Source organism: Saccostrea cucullata, unplaced genomic scaffold (genome assembly GCF_032062105.1).
Source record: "Saccostrea cucullata isolate Sc308-1 unplaced genomic scaffold, CSIRO_AGI_Scuc_v1 ctg1254, whole genome shotgun sequence".
NCBI classification, from domain to species: Eukaryota; Metazoa; Mollusca; class Bivalvia; order Ostreida; family Ostreidae; genus Saccostrea; species Saccostrea cuccullata.
Genome location: NW_026919580.1, coordinates 16,321 through 39,176, shown reverse-complemented (window position 1 = coordinate 39,176; position 22,856 = coordinate 16,321). Strand labels below are relative to the sequence as shown.

The 22,856-nt window shown below is 40.4% G+C and overlaps 1 long non-coding RNA gene across 1 annotated transcript; it reads left to right on the top strand.

Annotated features, from left to right (window-relative positions):
* The first annotated feature begins 3,901 nt into the window (after positions 1–3,901).
* Positions 3,902–22,519, top strand: LOC134233797 (uncharacterized). The gene is made up of 3 exons (XR_009985063.1): positions 3,902–4,337; positions 4,580–4,709; positions 22,422–22,519. It is a non-coding gene; the product is annotated as an uncharacterized LOC134233797 (long non-coding RNA).
* Positions 22,520–22,856: the final 337 nt, after the last annotated feature.

The window sequence follows — 22,856 nt, the reverse complement described above, 5'->3', positions numbered from 1 at the left end:
TGCCAATTCAGAAATATTTTATGGATCTAGTAAGAGGTATTCACTATTGTCTAATAAAGAGCCTTGCCACAGCAAGATACGACCATCAAATATTGTTTGACAAATCCATCCAACATTTCTGAGAAACGGTCCGGACAAAATCTTGTCTACAGACAGACGGACATGGTGATTCCAATATACCCCCTAAACTATATTTGAATGAGTGAGTTTTAGAAACAATTATTAAATGTGAGATAAAAGTAGTATAAGCAGCCTAGATGGGGGGTTCAACTGAGTGCACTTTTGGGGCTGGGGGGATAGGGGGTTCAACAGAGTGCAGCCCCTGTGGGGGATAGGGGGTTCAACTGAGTGCAGCCCCTGGGGGGATAGGTGGGTCAATTCAGTACATATAATCCCCCTAAATACGGGGGTGTGTTTACACTGTGTTTACATTATACTATATACGCTGCTGCTACTACCATTCATAACGCTGCTACTACGATTTTGGCAAATACTCAAGAATTTGATTATGACGTCACTCATTCACAGTGATTTTCCGAAAACTGAAAAAAAACAATAACACACAATAGAAACAAGAACACAGATTTTATTCAAGTAAAAAAATACAACAATTTACTTTTTCTTCTTCTGGGCCTTATCGGTCATCAGGGATAGTTTCCTCTTGTGAGTAGTGCTGGGTCCTGGATTCTCTCTGTTTTCTTCCTTTTTTTTCTCTTTTTTGTCTCCTTCTTTCACTAGAGGTTTGGTCTGGTGGGTCCCTGAGATCTTGGGTTCCTGAGGCTTTTTCTCCAGTTTTTGTACTTCTTTGACGAATTGTTGATCCTCCTCATCCTCTGTACACTTATTAGCCCAATGGCCAAATTTCCCGCACTTGTAGCACAAATCTTTCTTGGGGCAATCTGGGGCCCAATGCCCTAACTCTTTGCAGATGTAGCATGGATCCGTCTGTCTAGTTTTCTTTTTTTCTCCCGATTCCCCTTGTCCTTCTTTTTTCTGGTAAGTGCTTGCTCCTCTCATTTTGTCTTGCATGTTAGTAACTTTCACTTCTAATTTGGATAATTTGGCACGAATCAAACAAAATTCACTGGCGTTGTAAGTTTTCAGATCAGTCAGCTTGTTTTCATGATCACCCACCTTCTCAGCAATATATTTCAGCGTGTTGTCATGATGTCGCACTTTCTCACCAATATAATTCAGCTTGTTGTTAAGATCACTCACCTTGTTGTTCATATCATTCATCTTGTTGTCAAGAGCGGACAGCATGTTAACAATCCCATCCAGAGTTGTATTTAATAGGCCCATATCTTCTTTATTCGCATATTCTGGAAGATTATACATGCCCAAATCTAATCCCACTGCATCCTGTGACTCTGGCATGGGGGCTCCTACATAACCTTCAGGTGTCACATAGTTGGGGTTGTCTGGAGTATTCATCATTGCTTCTGCCATACTATTTTCACGTCTGTCAAGTTCGAAATGTCAAGCAAGACTGATCGTCAAATCCCAGCTCCGCTTTATATACCTGCTGTGGGGCGTGTGCATCAATACGTTTTACCTACGTTTTTATGCTGACTACACAGGTAATACTTGGCAGCGAGTCAAGTTTGTTTAGGGCCCGTGTGCAAAAAAAATGCTGATACACAGGTAAATACTTGGCAGCGATTCAAGTACGTTTTTTATGCTACCTTTTTATACCTGTTGCATCACCTGTGAGGGGGGCCGTGTGCAAAAAATACGATAGACCTACGTTTTATACGGGGGGTATAAATGAGAAGAAAAATCTGGTCCTTTCTTCACAATCGACTATCATGTCAACCCTGATACACACTCACTCTCTGATTTTAAATGGGTATGATTGTTTAGTACGATGGGCACAAAATCACCAAGAATCTCTACCCCCGGAGGCAGAACAAGTATTTCAGGAAGCCAGCACTATCATGGAAACCCTTCAGGATTTATGGTTACTATGCCTAACCTTATCACATCATGCGACGACCATGGGGAGACTAGCTACCATACATTTTCTATGTCGACATATGAAAACAATTCTGCCCCAGAAATGGTACGGACTGAACCTGACCCGTTATTTCGGAAAGCCTTACAGTTTCCTGACCCATCCCCAAGCGGGCAAAGTGATTTTATTGTGGCAGGACATAGATGCGATGAAAGAAAAAAAAAAATGTATTCAATACGGAATGAAATACCTGGAAATTTCACACAGGCTAGGAAATCCGTGACTTTTAATACCAGCCTCAATCAAATCTACGAATTACCCCCCGAAGACCGGAGAAGTCCCTGGATGCAATTAGTAGCGGATCGAATACGATTTCGGAGGAGAATTCGACAGTTAGAAGCTTTGTTAGTTTTTAAGAAATAAAATAAAAATCATGTAATACTACATCAGTGTTATGTTATTGTATGACGTCATATATGCACTCGGGTTCGGCCTTTTCCCCCTTCAATTTTGCTTTGTCACTGTGATGGGGCTTTTTTTGATCACATGATCAAAAGCGATTTTTTTGTTTTAGCCAATCACATTTGATCACATGATTGGATTGTTGATGTTTTGCCGCGATTGCACAATCGTCTGCTATTGTGTATAAATACAGACCCTCCGAGCTCTCGGTGTCATTCTGATCCTAGCTGTTTGCAGATAGAAGACTGATCGTAACTGATTGCAGATATAGAAGACAAAAGATGTCTCAGCGACTGTTTCACGAAGATCTTTTCCTCATTCCGGGGATCATCGTAGAGTCTCACTTGACAGTAAGAAGAATCGATAACGGAAGGGAAATCTGTCGAATGAACATGGCCCGGATCCAGGTGAATGATCGCCATCGAAGGGCGCACCCGTACCAGAGATCACCACCACCAGCACCCCGTTCGTCACCCCCGTCACCACCAAGACCTGCTGCACCCAACCCACAGTCCCAGGCACGGAATCAAGGAAGGATCCCGCCCTGGGGGATTGGAGTTCCCGTCGACAGGATCTTATGTACACTCTGTCTCACTGATAATGAAGAAAACAATTTCATCTGTTCCAGATGTTTGCAGCGGCCAGCTTGCGTATTATGTGCGGCGCGCCTGATAGAAAGGAGTCAACCCTGCCCTTTATGCAGGAACGCCCGGCGGGTGAGAATACCCTTGACCCGGAGATCGGAGTTTGGAGGGGGGTTGGATGAATCCGATTCCGATGAAGACGTCGACGTCGGCCGCCTTGTGCAGGAAATTTTGGAGAGCTAGAGGACCCACCCTCACCTGAAAACAGTTGTCAGAAAAAAAAAACAACAAAAAAAAATTTACAAAATAAAAAAAAACCCAAAAAGTGTTTTATAACAAACGGCCGTTTTCACGGCCACCCAATTGTTTCGAAAAGATGCCTACTTAAACAGTCAAAAACGAAACGTATGTGTGTGTCTCTTAGAAAAAAAAAGATTTTCTTTTTTTTCTAAAATACAGTCAAAGAAACGATTGTATCTTAGAAAAAAGAGGATCTTTTTAAAAATCTCTCAAAGTTAAAACACGTTCTGTGTGTTCAAAAAGATTACTTAAACAGTCAAAAAAAAAAATCACTTTTTAAAAAAAATTTATGTCTCCAAGTACGCCGTAATTTTTTATGTAAATTAGGCCGCCATTGTCGAATCTCGGCAAAGATTTTACCCCAGTGAAAAAGGCTTGTAATCTACCTTGTGAGTCTTTTAAAGTTGTTTCACATTGTTTATAATTGTGATTATGTTATCCCTCACCTATATGTTTAATGTCAGCTATGCTAAATAGCCCATTTCTGTGTAATTTGAGAAAATGTTTTTGTCATGTGCTTAAAGTATGGCCTGCTATTCATGTTGTTGAATCTCCGCAAGATTTTACCCCCGTGAAAAAGGCTTGTAATCTACCTTGTAGGTCGTTTAAAGTTGTTTCACATTGTTTATAATTGTGATTATGTTATCCCTCACCTATATGTTTAATGTCAGCTATGCTAAATAACCCATTTCTGTGTAATTTGAGATAATGTTTTTGTCATGTGCTTAAAGTATGGCCTGCTATTCATGTCATCATTTAAAAAGTCAATCCTAAATAAAATCTGTCTTTAAAAAATACATTTTACAAATGACATTTAATATGATTAGAGTATAGGAATCCATATATATATAAGAGATATTATTTTTGCATTACATTTATAAGAGGCATTGTCTCATGTAATTTAAATCATAATAACAAAAATGGGTTTTATTTTTCTATACAGTCCTCAAACCTGGAAGATATGTTTTGTTCCTAACCAATCCATTCTCTAAGTGAAGTGAAGCCTGGCTGTTGGTCTTCCTTTGGGGAAATACACAGTGAAATAACTAACATAAAAACAAAAACTTGAATCTAAAAAAAGTTTCAATATCATTTTAATTTATTTAATTATTATTATTAAGATAATTATTTTAAATGTTTATATTTTTAAAATGGATAAAAAAAAAATATATAAAATCTGATAATGGAAATCAATACCATAAAGATAGCAAGTTTTTTTATCTTTAAGTGCTAATAAATTTCTGAATTTTCCATTAAAATATTTGACATTATATCACAGGGGAAAAGAAAAAAAACTACTTGAGTGTTTCTACTGACCCCCTCCAGAGATCTGCTTATGAGTGCATGGGGATTGCGGTGGACCTTCATCTCCGGTTTAAAACAGACATTAGAGTATGACAGATAAAAAGGTACTTTTTTTTTCTTCTTTATTTTTTACATCACATGAAAAACACACAATTAATGATGAAGAATGTACACATGTTTTTCATAAGTGTGTACAAATTGTTCAATATAATGTCTATAATGAATCCAATTTCCTTGGGCTAGTCCACACCCAATCTTGTAAGGAAAAGCATAAGTCTGGTAAGGTAAACTTTCCCCCATTTCTTGTAAACAGGCTTGAAACCATTGCTCTCTGTTTTGTGGGGTATCCTGATAAGTGGAAATTCTTTTAGGTCGGTGACTTGCTTTTCCATAATCCCATTGAGCTAGTAAACAAATGACCACAGGGGTTTGTGAGGTAAACACCTTAATAGTGCCTGGAATTCCTCTATCTTCTTCTACGGCTAAATTTCTAGTCCCTAGAGGTCTGCGAGTGGCATAGAGATTAGCTTGTGGGAATTTCTCTGCCAGACTTTGACTCAATCCATGAGCTTTTACAGTTAAACAATTACATTGATGAACAATAGCTTCTACCTCACAGTTGAGTAAATCACCTTGTATCTCCTGGAGACTCATGATGTAAAATGAATCTATTTTTTAAAACACCCTTGTTTTTATAGAACAACAACAACAACACAATAAAACAAGATTTTTTTTTATTATTCAGGTAAATCTACAATCTCTTGGAACTAATTCTTTGTTTCTCACATCAGGTTTTAGAACTCCATATTCTTCATAGTCACCTTGTCTATAAAAAGTTCTTTCCAATTCTGGGGTGCTGTAAGACATCTCAAAACAGGTTAATTTATGAATCTTTCTGTACATGTATCTCCCTTGAACCCTGTTTTTCATTTGAATGAATCCTCTCACATGATGAAGTTTTCCAGTTTCTGGATGCCTTTCTTTTTGTAAGATCAAGTATTGATAATCACTTCCAATGATTTGATCTACATCTTCCTGTCGGCACCCAGTTAAATTAAATATCCAATTATTGGCTATTCTACCTCTGTCTTGTTTTAAGTAAGCAATATATCCATTGCCTGTATTTTCTTTCTGTTTGTTTTGATAATGAGCCTTAATATCCTCCAAGAGTTTGTTGTTTGGTCTTATGTTTTCTTTTTCCTCCTCCTCCTGAGGTTTATATTCTACAGGATGTTCTTCCATCAAGGGAGGTGGTATAAATACTGCAGGATGTTCTACCATCAAGGGAGGTGGTATGATATCTTTTCCTCCCTCCTGTATAAGTAACCATTCAGTTTCCTTTAATCTAGTGTTCTGACTCATTTCTTTACTGGAGGTGTTACCCATAATGAAACCAGTCCACAACTGAGGTGTGTTTTGTACCATGTTTACTATTTATACTTTTTTTTTAAAATTGTATTTATTTTTATCAATCTTTAAAAAACCCTCAACACTTTTTTTTTGTTTTGGTGTTTTGAAAAAAATCTATGGTTAAAGGGAGATAACCTTTTTTTTTTTTTTAAAAATGACAAAAAACCCACAATTTTTTTTTTCTTTTCTTTTTTTATTGAGATCTAACAATAAATAACAGTTCAATCTTTTTTTTTTTTTATTCACATCTTGACCAGCTCACATTCTTTAAGAACTGTTTCTTCCTAGCTTCTCTGGCTGCAATAGCTTCAGGTTTCTTCCAAGCTCCTATTTCCCATTCTATCCAATCTCTGGGCTCCAATTCTTTATTTCTCTCCTCCGGTTTCAGAACACCATATTCTTCATAGTCACCTCCTTGCTTGTAAAACATACTTTCCAATTCTGGGGTACTGTGAGACATAGCAAATCTGGCAGCGATATGAAGTCTGCACATAGTCAGTCCTCCTTCTGGTTCCTTCATTTGAATGAATCCCCTGATTTGATGCAGTTCTCCTGTCCAGGGATGTCTTTCCTTTTGTATAATCAAATACTGGAAACCGAAGAAGAAATCATCTTGGTTGCTCAGAAACATGTCTATATCTTCTTCTTCTTTAGGCTCTTTAATGGTGAAAGTCCAATTAATGGCTGTCCTGTAAAATCTGTCTGGACATTTAGGATCATTGATAGGCTCATGCAGGGGTATATATTCATTCTTAGGTTCCGGATCCAGGGTTTTCAACTCTATTCTTCTTTTTGTTTGAGGAGCTTCGTGATCCCCCTCCATAGGTTCCGTCATTCTCTTTTCTAATAAGGCAAATTTATCTTTATCCATCTCCATGTCTTCTAATATTCTAGGAATTCGCTTGCCAAACTGTCGTTTACTCAACCACATGCCCCCAACTGAGGAGGATCGTCTTTAACACCTTGTTTTTATACCCCCTCACCTTGAAAGATAAGGGCCGTGTGCAAAACATGCGTTTTACCTACGTTTTTTTTTATGCTGACTACATAGGTAAATACTTGGCACCGATTCAAGATTATGACGTCACGCTTCACAGTCAAAAGCTCAGTCTAGCCTAACCAGTTCAAACTGGATTTTTTTCTGAAAACACTAACACAAAACAAAGAACACAGATTTTGATTTTTTTTTCATTCTTTATTTTGTAACAACAAACAACAAACAACAAACAACTCATTTACAATACATTTTGATAAAAACATTGACACTTTTGTCCATGACCCGTAGGTAATTTATGATAAGTGTTTTTAAACCAATTCGCTACGTATCTGTCCCTTTGTAAAGCCGTACTCTGGTCAAAGGGGAATAGCCACTCGTCGGTTTTCTTTCTTTTCTTGTCTCTTTGATGTAAATAATACACGCAATATTGTCCACACACATCGGTATTCCAGTCTTGATAGCGATACGGATTATAAATCCATTGTTGAGCATGACGCTGGATAAAATCTTGAATTTCTTTTTGTAAGGGAGGAAATCCATAAGAATCGAAATATTCCACCACGGGATTGCTCACATATAGACACACCCAATGTTCTCCAGGTCGATCTTGAGGATCCGTATTGACCACGACAGCTTTTTCTCCAGGTCTTAATTGATCCGGTAATAAATCTACAGGATACACGCCTCCAAAAGAACTCTTGAATTCTCTGGATAAGACTTCTCTCAATTGTCCCGTATCCATTTTTTTAGTAATCAATGCTCACTTCTCTCTGTTTGTTAATTTCTAATAAGTTATCGAATTCTGCATACACCACACAATTGATGGTGGTAGCCGTATTGTTGGTAAACTGCACTTCTACTCTCAGATTTCCTGTTTCTATGATGTGGAATTTATCCGATTGCGCTTCTTGATCTTTAGTGAAATCCCAGCCCCATAGAGTGTAGCCGCTTTTATACTCTTCTAGGGTGATGTCCGGAGCCCAATCTTCTCCTAATTTCCCCAGAGCTTGATACAGACTGAGATATGATCTCAGATATAAATCGTCGTTGAAATTAGGTTCAAAACAACGAGTACTCATGGTCTCTCCGTTGATACTGACATCTAATTTCTTGATCCCAAAGTTTTGGAAATGAAAGGGATTTTTAGTTTTATCTCCGTTAAAGGCCGCATTCTCCACAAAGCCTAAAATGAGACGTTTAGGCATCTGGCCTTGAAACAGATGATCCGTAATCTTAGACTGGGTTCCTGAGCCAATGGTAAAGGTTTTCACTTCCACTCTTCTCAAGGGATATTTGGCTCTGTGGGTATTCAAACTCTGATTAATGGTATTCATCATGACTGCTGTGGGTTTGACTTTTCTCACCCACAAGATCATACTCAATATTTTCACTTTTCCTGTACTTCCTCCTTTGATCATCATGTAGAAAGAGGGTCTAGCTCGATTAAATCGCAAACGGACGTCCACTCCATTAGGTAGAAATCGATCTTGTTGAAACAAATCCAAATGTAAAGTATCCAGCAAACTGATTTTCTTACTGTCAGCAATAGCTTGGTGTCTTTTTCGGAATCCTTCGTTTTTAGAATTGGCCGGTAACGCTGTGAGGATGGGTTGGTTAATGGTCACCGTGTCGGCACCACCATCTTGACCCGGAGTTACATTAAAGGTTTTATTTGCAGCTACACCAAGGTCCTCTAACCCCACTTCGTCCATGTGTCCTGCCGTATCTTTTTCCCACAGACTACAGGCCCTCGTCTGTGTCTTTAAAGTTCTGGGTCGGTAAGACAATAATTTCTCCAGATAAGCTTTGTAAGGATAGGTATCCGTCCCCGGAGTCACTATTTTTCCATTCAGACTGACATCGATTTCCGTAAACATGGAATGTAAGATATTATTCACGGGACTGGAAGTGCTGTTTGCCCCAGTCAGATTACTTCCATCGTCTTTGGTAAATTTACATACCATTTGAACATAAGTTTGAGATAAATCCAGATAGTGATCTCCTTGTCCTTTGATTTCAAATTCGATGGGAGCGGTGTCGGAATCTAAAGTACTGGAAATGGGGTAATATTCTTCCCATTTCGAGTCTTCTAAAGCAATATTAGTCGGAGGGACTTGAAACAATTGTAAATTGTTCATCCCACACGCACAGGAATCGGGCTGTAACATGATGTGTCTACTAGGATTCAGTTTTCACAAATGAACCTTCTGTTCCCTGGACTGGTCTATTTATACTCTCTCTCTCTCTCTCAGTCAAACACATCTAAATGACGTTTTCTTTTAGGAATTCCTCCTTGTTTTTTCCTTTTTCTCTTAGGACCCCCTCGGGCTAACAGGATTCTTCCTCTCCCTGTCTGCTTTCTTCTTTTTCTTCTTCTTCTTCCTTGACCTGTTTGTCCTTTTTTCTTCTTCTTCTTTCTAAAGGGTAAAGAGACTCCTCGATTGAAAGCAAATAGACCTGTATTTTTGGCCGCATTGAGTCCGTGGGTTAAAAGAGCATTTCGGATGTTTTTTCTTTTTCCCACCACATCCCTGCCTATCTTCACTCCGGCCATGATGGCTTGTTGTTTCCCATGTTTGAGTAAATCTTTGACAAATCCTCGACCTTTTTGTGGCCCCATGGCTAACTTGGTCGCTTCTTTGAGAGTCAAACCTGAGCCTATGCCCGGTAGGGGTATGTTAGGGACTGCTGCCGAGAGGAAGTTTAAAAAATTTCCTCCTTTTTGAGGTTTCATGTGAGTTAAAATCCTACCCAATTTGAGTAATCCTGTAAGAGGAGTTCCCGATAGATTATCCAAGGGAAGGGCTCCCACCAATCCAGAGATGATAGAACCTACTGCTCCGCCTTTTTGACGTAATAAACCTTTATGATAAGTCCAACTGTGTCCTCTTTGTCTCAGTAATCCGGGATGATACTGCATGGTTCATGTCGCTTGTTCAACTGACCTTTATATCCTCGGGGGACTTCCTTTTATACCCTTTACGGCTGAATACAATACAGACAGCAGACCAGACAAGCCACCACGCCCAATAAGATGGAACACAATAACGGTACATTCATCTCAGTATACTTTTCTGAAATGAAGTTTCACCACTGATTTACCACTTACAAAGGGCATGGGAGTCCCTAAAGGAGTCATGATGTGAATCTCAATGGTATCGAAATGTTTTTTACTTAGTTTCAAATATTCCGCTCGAATGGGTTCCCATTTGGCTTGTTTTGAATCCTCCAAATGAAATGTACAAGGCACCACTCTTAAGAGTTTCAAGGCATTGGAGCCTACCGTCTGGGGTTGAATCAAGTCACAATAGACATACATGGATTTCAGATTTTCATATAAATCCACAGTATTGTTTCCCAAGTAACTAATGTTGATCCATTTGGTCATGTTTTCTGTATCGTTCTGAAGAATGACCTTCTGACCGTCCATGCCTAGCTTATAAGCTAGGGATGTGGGGAAACGAATGCATAAGGGAGTAAGCATTTTTTCATTGATTTGATACATCACTCGATCATAGGTCTCGTAATATACTAATTTCATAGATTTTTCTTCATTTCCATCACCAAGGGTTTTCCATATTTTTTTCAATGATCTCTCTAGTCCTAGACTTATTTCCTCTGTTAAGGCCTTGGGGTGAGTGTAAGGCCCGGGTCTGAAGTGAATTCGTCTAATTTCCATCTTGCTATCTAGTTCAACGAGTGCAGGTCGTTTAGTATGGGCCCAATCGAGCAGTACAGGACATTGACGTAATGGCATTGGGTCTAAGGTTTTCATTTTAAATCTGCCATAAACATTGGGGTTTTTGATATGGCGAGCATAAGACTGAGGAACCAGGATGTCAAAATAAGCCTCCTTTTCTGTAATGTTTTTCAATGAATTGGGATACATCATTTCTGTTAAAGCCACTTCCCATTCTCCGTCGGTTAAATCTAGGGATTGTGGTAATAAGGTTTTAAATTGAGCAGTCGTATTGCTAGAAAAAGAGGCCATAGACCCATCACTGGGTAAAGTCATGTAAAACCCACTGCTCTCGGCCATGTTCAATCTAAGACTGAGACTCTAGACCTTAAGACCTTTGTATTTATAACAACACTTTTTTAAAAAAATTCAAAACATTTATTCAAAAAATTTACACATCTATTTCTTCTTCTTCTTCTTCGTCTTCTGATGATCGGTCCTCAATCACTCGAGTCAACAAATGTCCTTTCTTTTCCACCGAGTCTTTAATCTGGGAAAAGGGGATGCGACAATACAAGTACTCTGTAGGACAATAATGAGGTGGAAACATCAGTCCTTTTTTCTCCATCTTGAAATAATATTTCAGACAATCTCCAATGTCCGAGTACCATGAACTTTCATTCTGAATGGTGTTGATGGGTGTCAGTCGATTCCTTTGAGTACAAGTAACCCATTTGAATTGCTGATAATGTTGGTTGATTTTCACCCTCACTCTAGATCCTGTTAGAGGATAGGGAATTTTCATTCTTTTTTCCAACCACACATTCTCCAGGTAATAGCCTGGATGATTTTCAAAGAAATCCATGATGGCTCCTATTTTAGTTTTCATCCACCCTCCTTGCATGTACATACACTGACTAATGGGACTCTCACAATACCAACGATACTGCATCTTTGGGGAAAAAACAAAAAACACGTCTGACTTGTTCAGTGTCCTTTTTCAGAATGAGAGAGGGTTTGTTATATACCTCTTGATAAAACCTTTCATCTATTTTTATTTTATTTTTTAAATTTTTATTTTTTAAATTATATTTTATTTTTAAAACAAACAACAAAACAACAAAGAATTTTTAAACACAAATTTTTATTCAAGTAAAAAATACAAAAAAAAAAAATGATTTCATTGTCCTTCATATCGGCATAAGGGGCATTTCTTGTAGGAAGTCTCAAAGAGTTTCTTCACACACTTTTCACAACACGGATATTGCCGGCATTGTCCGCATTTCCATTTTCCTCGAGTCTTTTCCTGGTAGCACATCATACATTCTTTCAAAGGTCTGTTCCTGGTCATTTTCACCCATCGGGGAGGCGGTATGTTCTCAATTCCTTTCTTCCAGATGAAATATTTCAGGCACCAGCTACAACCACAAGTCTCCATGGAAGGGGGGTCATCTACCATCCAGTGTGGCATAGGTTCTCTACATTTACTACATCCCCAGTACCAATCAACAACTTCTCCCGCATCGTTGTAGCCGACGTATTTATGTATCTCTTTCGTCTTCTCATTGCAGTGATAGCATATTGTTTTTTCTACATCAATCCAATAGATAATTCTCCACACAAAAGACATGATGGCTAAATAATGAGTGCAGGGTACTCCCAGCTCCGCTTTATATACCTGCTGTGAGCCGTGTGCACCTTTGACCTACCTTTTTATACCTGTAAGGACCGTGTGCAAAAAATTAGGGGGCGTGTGCATCAATACGATAGACCTACGTTTTTTATGCTGACTACACAGGTAAATACTTGGCAGCGATTCAAATCCGTGATTGTGACGTCATCATGACAAAGCTAGTGTATATAGAGCGCTCTGTTATGTGTATATAGAGCGTTTAGTTGTATGTGTGTATATAGGGGAAAAAAATAACTAACAACACTAGAATTTTTTTGGTTTTTTCTTTTTATTTTTTTATTCATAACAACAACAACAACAAGAACATCATAATAACAAACATTCAAAACTTCTGTTCAGTTCTTTTTGTATGGGAAAAGGTCTCCTCATGTACAAATAGTCTGTTTCACAAGCACAGTCCATGATATCGTATCCTTTTACGACCACTTCTTCCAAATAGTCTTTCATACAATCTCCAGCTTTTTTCATCCATTTCCCATGAATCCAAGTCTTCTCGGGTCCCTGTGTTCGGTGAGCCAAGACGTAATTGACTTTCCATTTAAATTCTCCATATTTAGGTGATCTGGGTCCTAATAAGACCATGTGTTTGCTTCTTTTGCGGTGCGGTAACTTGAATCTCTTATACAGGTAGATTTCATTGAGACCTGTTTGTCCTGGATTCTTATCAAAGAAATCTTGAATACATGTCTCTTTGTTTTTCATCCATTCTCCTTTGTGACTAGTCCCTTCAGGTTCTACTATTTTCCAACGATACTCTGAGCTTGAAAAATCCATGATGTGTGCTCTGTCCCTCACTCAGATCAGAAATGATCTTCTTAGGCTTATGGTGTCTCCTTTTTATATAGAGGGGTGTATCTATTTTTAGATTCCGGGATTAACTGGGTGAATTGGTCTTCTTGACCCTAGGGGTATGATGTATCATGGTAGGACTAGGCATGATGTAACCGACCGAAGAACTCACACAGACCATCCAATATTCTCGATTAGAATCGTGTAAAGCTAACATGACCACACTGGTGATGATGAGGGAAATACAAATGAATAATTGTGCAAAATACACAATTTCTTCTCGAGGAATATTCTCTCCACAACATTTCCAATGAGGTGTTATTTGATGAGATCCGTTTGGGGAATCCATGAATCGAAACTAGGGGGATATCCTTTCCACCGGACTTTGACTTCTTGAATGATTTTCTTCCCGACTCGTCGCTTTTTATACCCCAAGATTTCCTCTACTTCGTACACGTCGTCTTTTTTAATGATCTGTTGTAATTCTTTCTCGTAAAAAGTCCCTTCTAATTCCTCCTGGTTGTAATCTTGTACTCGATACACGTAAGGATACCGACCGGGGACTCGTCGAGCAATGGTAAATATTTCCGTGGTCCAGTTCGGTAAATATCCTTTTTCAAAAGTGCGTTTAGCTTTACTGATGCGCACTTTATCTCCTGTTTTAAACTTGGGGGGTTTTTTGGTTTTAGGTGATGATTCTTCCCCATATAAAGTTTTCCAGACTTTTAACACATTGGAGGGCTTCACTTGAGCTGGGGTTCTTTGGATACTGCGATGATAGGTATGATTGTAAGCATACACTAAATCCGGTAAGATCTCTAAATACCGTCTGGTTTTATTCCGAGTGAAATATCGCCACATGCGTGCTTTGAGGGTTCTCTGAAATCGTTCCACGATACTGGCTTTGGTGTCCGTATTGCGAGTGGTAAAGAAATGAATGGATTTAAACGCCTGTAAGAATTCTCGATTGGTAAATTCTTTGCCTTGATCCGATTGAATGCGGACGGGACGTCGACCGTCTTGTCGGAAAATCTCTTGTAATCCTCGAATCATTTCTTTCCCCGTTTTCTGTTTTAAAGGCACCACCCATGCATATTTAGATAAGACGTCAATGGCACACAATAAAAAGGTATAACCGTCATTATGTTTCTTTAAACTGGACACATCCGCTAAATCTAATTGCCATTGTTCGTCTATATCCGTCACTCTGGTCTGTTGTCTCCGGAATTTTCGGTGAATGGGTTTATGTAAGGTATAGGTATCTTGCTCTTTTAACCATTCTCGTATGGTGTTTAAAGAAATCTTATGTCCCAGACTTTTGACCTGACGATACAAAGTCTGTATGCCTCCATACCCTCTCTTAGGATCGTAATAAATCTCTGTTAAAATGTCTTCTACTCCCTTCTTCTTCTTCTTCTTCTTCTTCTTCATTTCTTAGGCAATGATAGCCAATTTTCCTCGATTTGTTCTAATTTCTTATTGGCTTCTTCTTCTTGGGCTTTTAATTGCTTTTGGGCTCGATAGGGACTATATTTAGGTGTGAATTTTTTTAACACCCTTGATCTTGCCTCTACAGGTCGACTAATAGGGGTCAAAAAAGAAGAGGAAGCATCCTGAAATCCGCTCTCTTCCTCTTCGTCGTCGTCGTCACTCAAAGCCCCTTTAGGAGTACTGATTTTTCCTGGTTTCTGCATGGCTTTTATAAGGTCTCGATTTTGCAAGTAAGTCATGGGAGTACGGGTCTCTTTTAAAGCTTGAGCAAATTCATCTAATCCTTTAGGCACCGGACGATTTTTCAAGGATCTGGTTCTCATGTTTTCGGCCATTATATCCACAATGTTAGAATCGGGCACTTTTTGACCTCGATAACTGATTTCTCCGTCTTTATCCCAAGTCAAGACGTTGGTTTTCTTTAAATGATTTAATAATAATTCAGCTTTCCTTTGCATGGGTTTATTCACACTTTGAATGATTTGTTGATCGATCTCGGGGTCTGAGGCTGCTAGTGGGTGCTGCTGCTACTGCTGGAGCTGCTGCTGCTGCTGCGGGGGCTGGGGCTGCTGGTGCTGCTGGGGCTAAGGGTGCAGGGGTTTTTTTGGTAGTCGTTGGCTCTCTCGCTTGTTGTAAATAATTCCTATACCGATGAAGTTCTTGACCGTATAAAGCCACTTTTTCTTCTGGAGTTAAATCTTCACGTCTGGTAATCTGGTCCAATTCTTGACCTATACTCAGAGTAGATTGAAATTCCGGAGGTTTGGGGAGTTTACCTTTGAGTTCATTCAACAGAACTTCAGGTACTATCACCATTTTACGACTCATTTTTGTATCTTGTTGTTCCTCTTCTTTTTAATGGCTTTATAGACAGAATGTCCGGCATCCAACAGTAAAGGTGCTGCTGAGATTAAAAGGGGTAAAATACCTCCTCCTTTTTGTTGTACTAATAAAGCTCGTCGTTTCTGTATGGATTGGGGTCGGACCAGTCTCCTTAAGATGTGTTTCTTAGGAGCTAGTTTTCGTTTCTGAGCCGAATTGAGAGGTAACACCCCTTTTAATAGGTTGTAGACGATCTCACAAATTTTCAGAATACAATCTCCAGAACAATGTTTTAAAATCCCCGTTTTTAAAGACGAGGAATAGTGAGGGTCCGATAACACTCTTAAAAGAGGGGCATGCGCTCTTAATCGCGTACAACATCCCTTTTTCTTCTTGGCCATCTTTGAAAACAATGAAGAGAAGTCTCTCATGTCACTCCCTTTTATAGTGTCTCTCTTAAGGAGGGGCATATCCTCCGTGTTTGTCGCTCTCGTGTTTATCTCTCGCTTTCTCCCTGACATAAATTTTCCCACAATATCGACATTTATATCTCAGGCCTTTAGGTAGTTGAGGGGTGGAGGCCGTCAAGGGTTGAAAACGTGTGATTTTAGGGACATGAATGGGAACTTTAATTCCAGGGGTAGAGGAGGAGGAGGGAATGCCCACATTCACTCGAGGAAACACTTCTAAATCGCTGGCTCTTTGACTACCTATGGGTCCCATAGCACGATCCATTCTCAGTTCTGCTTGTTTCTTGAGCAATTCTCCTATGGTCTTTTGTCTTTGTTCCTTATAATACTGATTGATTTCGTTTTTCAGACTTTCGGGCATGGCTTTACGTTGAGCTAGAGTTTGAGGAGCAGATTTTCGCCTTTTCGCTGTTTTCTTGGGTGGGGCTTTTTTCTTCTTGGGAGGGGCTTTTTTCTTCTTGGGAGGGGCTTTTCTCTTCTTCTTTTTTCTGCTCTTTTGAGCTGCTCCTCCGACACGGACCATCCAATCTGGAAACACTCTTTGTTTCTTATTATCGACTCTTACCACTACACTCTTTAAACGACGAACCCGCCGTTTTTTAGGACTATTCCATTTGAATAAATGACGAATGATGACTCCACCTAGAAATCCAGCTCCTCCGCGTTTTAAAATAGCTGTTTTTCTGTCTTGATCACTGGCTGATTGATCGGCAATGATTCTTAAATCTTGACGATGATTATTAATAAACTTTTGGGTCTGTTTATTGATAGGTAAGACCCCTTTCATTAAATTGCGAGCTCCCATGGCAAACCAATTCAATAAGGCTTTACGCCCTAATTCGATTAAATGGGCTCGCTTCGCGGGATCTCGTTCCCGCTGTAAACGTCGTAAGGTTCTCACTAATTTACTCTTGGCTGATGGAGCCATGATGAGATTGAAATGAACAATGACTCAGAAGAGTGTGAAACACTTTTATTTATACTCTTGAGGCATGTGTACAGTCAACATTTCAAACATTCGACTTCTCAATCGGTATTGGTCTGGGGTCTGGGGACTCAAGTCCACGAGAAGATATCCGTGAGGTACCTGGGTGGCTTCTTGATAAGCAGACATCAAATGAGGTAAAGCTAGCTGACGACTCAACACACTGATCTGAGATTTGTCTCTGGGATTTTTGAATAAGACTAAATAATGAGCATTCAAACTAATGGTGCGATGAGAGGCAGCTCGATCAAATAAATTCTGAGTGATGTAAATCACACTGGTATTCCGATGATGCGCTTTACGGGTAAACCAATCCACAATAGATTCGATGGCTTTTCCTCCCATCATGTCGTCAAAAATGAGTAAATGGGGCACACTCAAATTGGCTACTAATTTCTCGTCGTCTTCTGGAATATTTCGGATGAAAGATACCTTCTCTTTTAAAGAAGTGTAAGCGGGTTGCCATTCCCGATAACACCAGACGATTTTTTCGGGCATGGGGGTGATCCAGTCTCTATTGTTCACTAATGTCTTGACGAATTCTGTTTTGCCCGATTTCGAGGGTCCTGCAACCACCATGGTAAACTCGTGTTTCAATTGAAAAGAAGGGAGGGGTGTCTCCTCGGAATACATGTTGATCAATGAAGGAAAAGTTGGGTTCAGGGTCTTATTTATAGTTAACACAGAAATAGGCGTTTGGACTGTTGAATCTCGCCTCGACAGATGGGGCAAAACTGAAAGGAAGGAGCACACAAAGCACAGCAGCATACGTGTCCGCAAGGTAGAAAAACGATTTGTAATTCCTCGTCTAAACAAATGTGACATTTTCCTCGAGCCTGGACGTCTGGTTGTGGGTTCAGTAGAGGTTTGATCTCAGGTAAAGGTTTATATCCCTGCTGATTTAAACCCGCAATAAACACATTCATCACCCACCCTCGTCCTTTATACAGATTGATGTAAGGACAATTGGGGTTCCAATAAGCATGTTCTGCATAAGGATCGTCCTCGGGATCCCAATTACTAAAAGTAAATCCACAATGAAAACAGGTAGCGTTATCTTTCACTCCCTTGTAGTAAAGCCCGGCTCTAGCTAGGTCTGGTATTTTTCCTAAGAGAGGTTCTGGCCATCCGTGCTCAAAAGTAGCTTCTCTCTTTGAGAGCCGAGCATACTGGGGATAACGCATGGGTTGATCTAGCAATTTCTCAGTCATGACTGAACTTTTGATTTGTATTGCTCCCCTTTTTATAGGGAAGAAGAAAAATAACAACACATAAAACAACAATTCAATTTTTTTAATTCAAAAAGTCAAACATATCAACATATCAATAACCATAAGGTAGAGTGTTATAATTCTCTACAATTTGTCTCTTGTCATACACAATTCTATACTTTTTCTCTAATGGTTTGGTCACGAGCTCATGATCACGAGTCCTCTGGATTTTGTTGGGATAAGTTACTGTCACTTCCTCTATTTCTTCTTTCAGCATTTTTTCTAAAGTCTCTAGGGACACGATCTGGGAGGTACGATAGTTGAGAGTGATTCCTTTGACTTTATGAACCTCGGTTCCTTTGGCCGTCCGGTAACCATAATTTTTAGGGCCTGCCGACATGAATTTGATGATGTGATCCCCGTCTAATTCGTCGGTCCATTCTCCTAAACTATTACCCAAGGTAGGATTAAAGGCTCCTTCCCGATGTTGGTAAATGATACTGTCCGTATCGAAATAAAGGACCCGATCTCCTAAAGGTTGTAAAGTCTCGTAGAGGTGTAAGCGGGCATGCGCGGTAGTAAAACAAGCCAGGACCACGTTTCCAAAGGGACATTCTTCGACGAATTCCTGTTTGTCTTGATAATTCACTAACATCTTGTCTTCATTGGGGTTCTCTTTATTATCTAAGAGTTGCATGCCCTTGATGTCGAGAGTCGAATCTTGTAAGAGTTGCTGTAATTCCTCTTCTTCGTCCAAGTATCTGGTTTTGGGTAATAACAAGCGTTGAGCAAATTTTCCCCACAGACAATTTAAAAAGAGTTTAGCAATGGTTCTTCTCACTGGATTCTTCTCGATACTGAGAATGTCCATTCGGATGCCTGTTTTGTATAAGACTTCTCGAATGTAATCTTGTTCTTGTTCTGAGGTCTTACAGTCGAGGGGAAATCCGGAGGCTTCCTGTTTGATCTTGAGGAAGGTATCGATGTAAGATCTGAATAACTCTTGACTGCTTTCTTTAAAATGCCATACTTCGTAGATTCGATCTAAGGTATATCCCATGTCTAGGGCTTTATGTAATTCGGTCGTCACCCAAGTACCCGTGAGACTACGTTCCTGGTCGGTGTGTGGACATCGATCTTGAGACGTAGAGTCCTGTCGTTCGGCACACGTGCGACATAAGGGAAATAATAACTTGCCTCCCGTCCGATAAGGTAATACGGGGTGATAGAGGTCTCGGGGAGGTAAGACCCGACAGTGAATGAGACCGAAATAACTTCTCACGTCCTGGAACTCGTCTGTGATGATCTCGGGATGCCCTACGGGAAAAGGTCGGTGTTTCAACACGTAAGGGTATAGGGAACAAACGTCCACGTATCTCATGTCCCCTTCCTCACAATATAATCGGGTGGCATTGGTCCGACCTCCGTACAGGGCTTCTCGAGGTTTCAAAGGATCCGGAATGTCCAGGTTTCCTACAAATTGCTGTAAACTCTCATCTTTTTGCACTTGCTGATCGAAATCGTGCTCCCAGATACCACGGACGGTATACCCCATGTTTTCTAAATCGCCAGTCCTTCTGAGGGTTTCTTCGTGTAATTGCTGGTAAGTAAATTGGGTCCGATGAGGATGAGTTTCGGTCTGTAAACTGGGATAGCAGGTGGGGCATCCGTGCCAATAGCACCCGTAAAATTCGTAGACGGTGCGAGTCGCTTCCTGGTATCCGTCGACGGTATAATTTCCGATCTGGATTTCGCCCCCGTTTCTGGCATGTTGTATGTGACATCCAGTCTGTTGACTCATCCAGGTGAGCCACCGACAGGCTTTAGCCGAATATTGTCGTGCCGGTTGATACCCGAGGTTCGGAATGATGGCTATGGTCTCTTTAGGCATGAATTGTCGACGGTAGGCTAAATTAGCAGCACTGGCAAAAGTGATGGATTCCTGGAAAGGGTCCACATTGACCAAACTCTTGAGGGTGGCTCTAAACTTTGCACAGCATCGGCGTAAAATGTCGACGTCCGAGACACAATACTCTACAAACTCTTTCTGGAAATCAAATACTTTTCCCCTCTGTTGTTCGTACCATTCAAAAAAAGCCCGTCGTCCACTGATAGACATTTCGTCCGGATTGTAGAAAGCTGCCGGTGGATAAGGTCCTACGTAATTCTGGTTCTGTTCCGTATTGAAAAAGTGGGGGAAATAGCCTTTCTTCAATTCGTCGAATCCGAAAGCGGAGGGCATCTTGGCTAATGCAAACGGTAAGAAATTATACGAGTCGATGAATTTCAGTCCGCATATTTCCATGTATAAGATCTTACTGCCGTTCATGATGACGTTAGGTTTCAGGCAAGAGGAATGCACCAGGTGATTCAAAATGAACTGTCCGTCGTAGCCTTTGAAGTTATGGGCGATGATGATGGCCTCGTCGTGTACTAAAGTGGAATTGTTAGTCCCTGTAGTGGGTTGTAATAACCAGTCCATGAACTTCTTTAAGGTGTCTGGTCCTTGAAATAGGTGCTGACGGGGTCCCATGTGTTGACAATGAGGACAGGGTTGGTCTATGGGTAAGTGACTGCAATGTTGACAGACGCGGTGTGCCACACACAGATTAGGGATGTGAATGCCGGTTTCCTGAGTGCATTCGAAATCGAAATAGATGTAAAACTCTAAGGTCCCTTTCCCCTTCTTCTTCTTCTGGGGCTTCTGTTGTACGTAGCACTGATGATCGGTATCGACGATTTTCTTACAGATCTTACACTGTTTCTGTCCTCCGCATTTGTGATGAGGGAATAATTTCTTAGGTATCCAAGACTGACACTTCTCGCATTGTTCCATTAAATTGCAGACAGTAGTGGTAGTCTTCTTACTATGAGGTCTTAAATGATTTTCGTAGCAGGTCCTGTTCTTAAACATTCCATGGCATTCCCGACATTTAATCTCGATCCCTTCATCGGGACAATTAGGGTGTTGTCCTAAACAATAGGTACAGCGATGAGGGCACTTGGAGCGATGCTCTGTGACATTCCTGTACCCCACGTCGCATTGATCACAGTAATATTGGTTCCCCGTTACTCCCGGCATGGATATGATGGCATCGTAATGATGGTCGTCTAACAATATGTTCAAACAAGTTCCATCTCCCCAGCCTTTGAAGATGCGCTCTAAGGTGAGTTTAGTCGAAGTAGACTTGAACTGAAATATTTTCAGTCGATACTGGGGAGCTAACACCTGTTGTAATTTCGTCCACTCTGCATATCCACAAGCTTGAGTGATATCACACCCGGCTTGTTCCATGAGGGCTATGGCTTCTCGTTTCTGGTTTAAGGATTCCTTATCTCCCTTCCGCATACGGCGCCATTGTTTTTCCCATTCGGGGTCTGGATGTTCGGGTTTTTGACTGTGTAATCGAGTCACGACGATGGCTCTAGCTAAACAAAATTTATCCCAGGGATTGACGATCCGAACGATGGCTCTTTTATTGTTCTTAAAAGTCTCCTTATTCACTTGTAAATGTTTGGTTCTGTCTCCACCACTTCCCTCGGGATACTTGACCCGAAACATATCAAATTCCATGCCCCCGTCGCCCAGTTTGAACCCCTTTCTGGATTGTTGCACGGCTTCAATCTTGTCTAAAATGACGTCCTCGTTAAAATGTTTACATTGAGTAAACTCGTACCAAATCTCTGATTCCAGAGATTTGTGGCGTATGTTCAGGCGGAGGTAATCGTTAGGATTACACTGCATTTTCGATTTGAAAGTTTGTAACATGTCTCTGAATAATCGCCGAACGAATCCTCTGTTTTCTTCCTCTGGAAACTCCTTAAAAATCACAGTGTAAAAATCCTCTTGAGCTTTAAATTTTCTAGAGTGCACCCTTTCATTCACTGTGACTCGATAATACTGGGATATGGCCTTGGGTTTGGGTGGTGAATGAATAGGTAACTTTGACCCCTCATGCGCCCTAGTCCTTTGCTGTTGCTGTCGTTGTTTTTCTAGTTGAGCTCTTCTCTGTAATAGTCTGGCATTTCTTTTCCGAAGCTTTAATTCTCGCTCTTTATTTTCATCAAGAATTTGATCTAATTCTCTCTCCCGTAATTGTCGTTGTTGTTGTTGTTGTTGTTTTAATTGAGCTCTTCTCTGTAATATTTTAGCATTTTTTTCCCGGAGCTTTAACTCTTGCTCTCTTTTCTCATAAAGAATTCGATCTAATTCTCTTTCCCTTTTTTTCCATTTTAATAATCGCTGAGCATGTAACTGTTTTTCTCTAGTAGAATCCATGACCCCCCAGGCAGGGAGGTGGCTCTGACTGTAGAATGAGCTGAAAGTAGGAGAAAAGCCGTATTTATACAGTGGATGACGTCACAATGCATAGGTAAGCATATTTTTTTTGCACACGGCCCTAAACAAACTTGAATCGCTGCCAAGTATTACCTGTGTAGTCAGCATAAAAAAAACGTAGGTCTATCGTATTGATGCACAGGGCCCTTACAGATGATGCAACAGGTATAAAAGTCGCTGCCAAAATCGTAGTAGCAGCAGCGTATATAGTGTAATGTAAACACAGTGTAAACACACCCCCGTATTTAGGGGGATTATATGTAATGAATTGACCCACCTATCCCCCCTAGGGGCTGCACTCAGTTGAACCCCCTATCCCCCACAGGGGCTGCACTCCGTTGAACCCCCTATCCCATCCCAGCCCC